This window comes from Hordeum vulgare, chromosome 6H (genome assembly GCF_904849725.1).
Source record: "Hordeum vulgare subsp. vulgare chromosome 6H, MorexV3_pseudomolecules_assembly, whole genome shotgun sequence".
In the NCBI taxonomy this organism is placed as follows: Eukaryota; Viridiplantae; Streptophyta; class Magnoliopsida; order Poales; family Poaceae; genus Hordeum; species Hordeum vulgare.
In genome coordinates, this window is record NC_058523.1 from 84,930,203 (window position 1) to 84,936,935 (window position 6,733).

Below are 6,733 nucleotides of genomic sequence, written 5' to 3' on the forward strand. Positions count from 1 at the left end.
CGCGCAAAGTCATGATGATATCTAAGGCAATGATCATACATATAGGCATCACGTCCGAGACAAGTAGACCGATACTTTCTGCATCTACTACTATTACTCCACACATCGACCGCTATCCAGCATGCATCTAGTGTATTGAGTTCATGACGAACAGAGTAACGCCTTAAGCAAGATGACATGATGTAGAGGGATAATATCAAACCAATGATGAAAACCCCATCTTTTTACCCTTGATGGCAACAACACGATGCGTGCCTCGCTACCCCTTTAGTCACTGGGTGAGGTCACCGCACGGTATGAACCCAAAACCAAGCACTTCTCCCATTGCAAGAATCATAGATCTAGTTGGCGAGACAAAACCCACAACTCGAAGAGAATTACAAGGATATGAAATCATGCATAAGAGAGATCAGAAGAAACTCAAATAAGATTCATAGATAATCTGATCATAAATCCACAATTCATCGGATCTCGACAAACACACCTCAAAGGAAGATTACATCGGATAGATCTCCATGAAGATCATGGAGAACTTTGTATTGAATATCCAAGAGAGAGAAGAAGCCATCTAGTTACTAGCTATGGACCCGTAGGTCTATGGTGATCTACTCACGCATCATCTAAGAGGTCATGGTGTTGATGAAGAAGCCCTCCATATCCGAATCCCCCCTCCGGCAGGGCACCAGAACGTGCCCCAGATGGGATCTTGCGGAGACATAAGCTTCCGGCGGTGGAAAAGTACTTTCGATGATCTCGTGATTTTTTTGGGATTTTTAGGGAATATATAGGCGCAACCCCTAGGGCAGAAGGCGCCCAGGGGGCCCACAAGCCTATGGGCCGCGGCTTCCCCCTAGCAGTGGGGTGGGGGCTTGTGGGGCCCCTGAGGCTCCCCTGCCTTGGTTCTCAAGCTTCCCGATCTTCTTCCGTTACGGAAAAAGTCTTTTCGGGGATTTTCTTCCGTTTGGACTCCATTTCAAAATCTCCTCTGAAACGGGTCAAAAACATGGAAAAACAGGAACTGACACTTGGCACTGAGTCAATAAGTTAGTCCCAAAAAATATATAAAAGGCATGCAAAACATCCAAAGTTTGACAAGATAATAGCATGAAACCATCAAAAATTATAGATACGTTGGAGACGTATCAGCTTCCCCTTGAGTCGAATCAATAAATTTGGGTTGAATACTCTACCCTCGAAAACTGTTGCGATCCCCTATACTTGTGGTTATCATCCTGCTTCTTCTTGTGGTGTGTGGTACTTCATCGTCGTCGTCATCTTCCATCTTCGGGTCGCCTTACTTGTCGAAGTCTTGCTCATTGGCGACTCCATCCATTCTGATGATGTTCCTTTTTCCTCTCCTCACGACAACACGACTGGGCTTTGACGGGTCGGTAATGAAGAAGCATTGGTCCACTTGGCAAGCCAGTACCCATGGCTCATTTTTTGCGGTGACGTTTGCGCCCGCGGTCTTGGATTTGGCTTCGTGTATAACCATGGTGGTGAAATAACGGTCTTCTTTTAGGACGCTCTTGGCCCATCTGACACGGAACATCGGAACCGTCTCTCCAGCGTAGCTCAGTTCCTAGATCTCCTCGATCCTTCCGTAGTATCTGTCCTTGTCGTTACCGGTGTAGGATTCCATTGTTACCCCAGAGTTCTGATAATCGCTCTTCATGTCCTTTTCCTCGGTGTAGAATGTGTAGTCATTGATATCGTACGCCTCATAGGTCATCACGTTGTGCTCGGAGCCCTGTGACAAGGCGAATATGAGTTTTTCTTCCGTGGAAGAATCCTCATGTAAAGGGTACGACAGAAGCTTGTCCTTGAACCAACGCGTGAAATATGAGTTGTGCTCTTTGATTATATCTCCGTTCGTCCTTTGTTGGCCTCGGTCATTGTACGTCTTCTCAATAAAGGTTTTGTGCTCTACCACCCAAGGATCGACCACGTCTATGTGTTGTAGCGCGACTAGTTTTGCTCTTTCGAAGTCGGCGAGTCGACCCTTGAAGTCGACATGCATTTCGTGGCGACCCTCGCGGTGACCCCATCCAGCGAGCCTGCCGAGGTGCCTGTTGACGGGCAGACCAACGGGGTTCTCGATGCCTAGATAATTCATGCATAAGGAGATGCACTCTTCGGTCAGAAAGCCCTGGGCTATGCTTCCATCTGGACGTGCCCTATTGCGAACGTATCCTTTGATGACACCATTCATCCTTTCGAATGGCATCATGTTGTGCAGGAACGTCGGCCCGAGTTGGATGATATCCTCCACGATATGGACCAGCAGATGCACCATAACGTCGAAGAATGTGGGCGGGAAGTACATCTCAATCTCGAATAGTATCACCACGATCTCTTCCTATAGCCTTCTGAGTTGCCTCACGCCAACTGACTTCCGAGAGATGACGTCGAAAAAGTTGCATAGGCCAAATAGCGTTTCACGGACATGCGCGTCCATGATCCCACGGATTGCAACTGGAAGTATCTGCGTCATCAGCACGTGACAGTCGTGAGACCTCATCCCGCTGAACTTCTGCTTCGCTGAGTCTAGGTATCTGCTTATCTTCCCCGTGTAACCGTAAGGAAGTTTTACTCCTACGAGGCAGGTGAAAAACTGCTCGATCTCCTTCTGACTTAGAGTGAAGCACGAGGGAGGGCAGTCATATTCGATCTTCTTGGCCTTTTTGCCTTTGCGACGACTTTCCGTGTCCTTCGCCTCATCATCATCATTAGGGCATTTTGCGTGAAGTTCCTCCCTGATGCCATTGATTGCAAGTCTGCCCTTGCTTTCGGCCCATCTTTAGTCCACTTTGGCATGTTGAGCAGGGTACCAAGCAAACTCTCGCACACGTTCTTCGTGATATGCATGACATCAAGGCTGTGAGGCACACGGAGGATCTTCCAGTACGGCAAGTCCCAGAAAACAGACCTCGTTTTCCATACCTTCAGCAGCGGCTATGGCGTCTTTCGCTTCTTTCCCGACGGTGGGCACTCTTTCCAATTTTTCAACGGCTCGTCTATTTCCTCGCCGCTCCTCGTACGTGGGGGTCTTCGGGGATCGGTTTCACCATCGAACAGATCCTTGCGTTTTCTCCATGCGTCATCGTCGCGAAGCCACCTTCGATGTCCCATGAACACGGTTTTCGGAGACCCGGGATCTCTATCTAGCTGGCGATACATTGTGTCATCCATGCACCTGACGCATGCACAAAATCCGTGGACCACCTGCCCCGCGACATATCCGTAACCGAGATAGTTGTGCACCGTCGTGAGTAGTGCGACTCTCATAGGGAAATATTGTTTCGCGGCGGCGTCCCACGTATTGCCTAGCGTTTTCCACAACGTGTCTAGCTCCTCTTTGAGCAGCCCCAGATACAGATTGATGTTGTTCCCTGGTTGTTTCGGCCCTTTAATTAGCATACTCATGTAAATGTACTTCCTCTTCATGCACATCCACGGGGGAAGGTTGTACATCCACACAAACACAGCCCAGGTGCTATGTGTGCTTCTCTGGCTGCCAAACGGATTGACTCCATCAGTGCTCGCGCCCAACATGATGTTCCTTGGATCGTCCCCAAATTATGGGTGTTCAAAGTTCAACGCTTGGCACTGGCTCGCATCCTTAGGGTGACTCAGCATCTTGTCTTTTTTATTTATCTCTGGATCATTTCCGTCATCTTCTCGCTTCTTCTCCTCCCTATCCGCGTGCCAACGTAGGAGCTCTGCTTGCTTAGGGTCCATGAAGTACCGCTGCAGACGAGGAGTGATCAGAAAGTACCACACCACTTTTTGAGGAGCTTTCTGCTTCCTCTTCTTGTATCGAGTGATGCCGCACACCGAACATATGGTAGACTCCGCGTGCTCGTCCCGATAAATGATGCAATTGTTCATGCACACATGGTATTTCACGTGTGGTAAATCCAGAGGCCACACGATTTTCTTCGCCTCCTCGAAACTGGTTGGGCACTTGTTCCCCATGGGAAGAGGTTCGTGCCAGAATGACATGTTCTCGTCGAAGCATGTGTCAGTCATTTTGTGTTTTACCTTCATCTCCAGAGCCATGAGCGTTACTTTCAGTCGAGTATCCTCGGTCATGCATCCTTCATACAATGGAGTAACCGCGTCTATCTCCAGTTGATCCAGCTTGGCTTTTTCTCGGGCGGCAGCTCTTGTGTTACCCGTCTGCTTGATAAGCAGCTCTTGAATATGACGGTCCTGCACCCAGCCCATCGATGGTCCATCGTCGTCTGCTCCGGCATCTTCATCTTCATGATCGTGCCCTTCGTCTTGATCTTCCTCATCATCATGTCCGACATCTTCTACATGATGACTGTCTCCTACATCTACTTCGTGATCATGTCCTGGAGATTCTTCGTCTTCTCGCCTGCCCTCACCGCTATTGTCTTGCTGCCCTTCCTTATTTCTTGCCCGACCCCCATGGACGACTTCATAATCATCTTCATCACCTTGCCACCGATAGCCACCCATGAAAACCACGCACGAGCAGGTGGTCCCGCACCTGTCTGGAATCCGGGTCCATAAGGCTCTTCAGCTTGCATCTTCGACACGGACATCTTATCTCCGTCTCGTTCTTTTGAAGCATCTCGGCCTTCTCGGAGCTCAAAAACCTATTCACGATGCCTTTGGTCATCGTGCGGACTATGGTCGCCTGCGGGGTAGAGCAAAACGATATTTTAGAACCAAAATAAAATTTGGCATGACTTTGCCTAAAAATAGGACAAAAAAGAATGCATAGTGCCAAATTCTCGCCGAAACGGAAATGAATCAACATTCCGGCAAAATATTGGCAACTATCGCATTTCAAATACCGATACCTGCAAACACAAACATATGCAACACCGCAAACATACGTAGATCTAGGCCATAAAAAGTGTGTACATGTTGGAGGGACAAAAAAGTAGATCTAGAACATAAAGAAAGCTTTCCCCTTACTTACCTATCAAAAAAAGGAAATTTAACCACTTAATTTGGGTGAATCTATGGTGCAAATGAGGTGAGCAGGAGGAGGCAGCCGAGACAAACAAGGTTGGTAGAGGTGGAGAGAATGAAGTGGGGGGAAAGTGAGTGTGAAGTGGCTGTCGAAAATATCTACTACTCTCAGGTTACCAATGGCGCACCTCCAAACAGTGCACCATTAGTAACCGGGGTTACTAATGGCGCACCTGGTAAGAATGCGCCATTACTAGTTTTGAAAAAAAAACTGAATTTTTTTAGTAGTGGCGCACCGTGGATGTGGTGCGCCATTACTAGTTAAAACTAGTAATGGCGCACTTCCCCTTGGTGCGCCACAGCTAAGTCTAGGAAGGGTGTGGGGCCAGGACAAAGCTAGTAATGGTGCACCACACAACAAGTGCGCCATTAGTAATATGGACAATAATGGCGCGCCTGTATCTGGTGCGCCACTGCTATATAGCAGTGGCGAACCACATACATGGTGCGCCATTAATGTCCATATTAGCTATAGACCTTTTTCTAGTGGTGACCCTTAAAACTGTCACTTGACATATCACAATTTTCATTATCTCAATAACACCGAATAGTACTTTCAAACACATAATAATCATTCAATTTATTACAACAATGTTTTGAAGCAAATTATAATAATTGTTCGAATCAAATAGGACATAGAAAAGTAAACAAAGGTAGATCATGGGCCTTGGCGCCGCCCAGCCAACTTCCACTGGTGCTCTACTAGATCATCCCGGAGTTGACCATGAGCGTTTGCATCCTCAATCTGACGATGTGCTTCAAGAAAAGCTTGTACGCGACAAGGGTTTCTTTCCGGTTGCACACGAGTACCAACATTGTGGAGGAGGGCGGCGGTGTGGAGGTCGGGGCCGTCAAAAAAATATAGGAAACAGGGCCGGCCGGAGCTCGCTATGGAGGACGCCGGCGGTGTGGAGGCCGTCCATGGAGGAGACAGAGGGATCCAGAGCAGGGGAGCTCACCTTCGACAGCCCGCGGTGGAGGAGGCCGGAGGTGTGGACGGAGCTCGGGGGCGAGGAGCTCCGGGCGGTGGAGGAAATCGGGGGCGACGGTGCCGGAGCTCGGGGCTGGCGGTGGTGGAGGAGCTCGGGGCGGCGGTGGAGGAGCTCGGGGCGGCGGCGATGGAGGAGCTCGGGCCCGAGATGCGGCCGGAGGCGATGAAGGAGCTCGGGGGCGGGGCGGTGGTGGAGGAGCTCGGGGCGGCAATGGAGGAGTTGGGCCGGCGGTGACGGCATGAGATGCGGCCGGAGGTGATGGAGGAGCTCGGGGGCGGGGCGGCGGTGGAGGATCTCGGGGCGGCGGTGGAGGAGCTGGGCCGGGGGCGACGACACGAGATGCGGCCGGCGGCGGCTCGGGGGAGGCGCGGGAGGAGGTTGGGGCGGGATATTTCCCTTCCGCGCGTGGCCGAATCGAAGTGAGGGTTGGGGTAGATTTTGCCCCCCAATCCTCACTTCTACAGGCTGGGAGGGGGTTTGCAGGTCTGATCCTTCAAATTTTTTTAAAGGTTTAAGGGTTTAGTGGTTCTAGTTTACGCGTTTTTTTTGTTCAATCCGTAAAAAAACGATTATTTCTGTTTTTTAGGGTTTAAGGGTCTACTAGACATGTTCCGGCCAGCTAAGAGCATGTCTAGTAGAACCCTCAAACCCTTAAAACAAAAACCAGTTTTAAGGGTTGAGAATTGCACATTTTTGACACTTTTAAGGGTTGAAAAACAGGGGCAAAGACT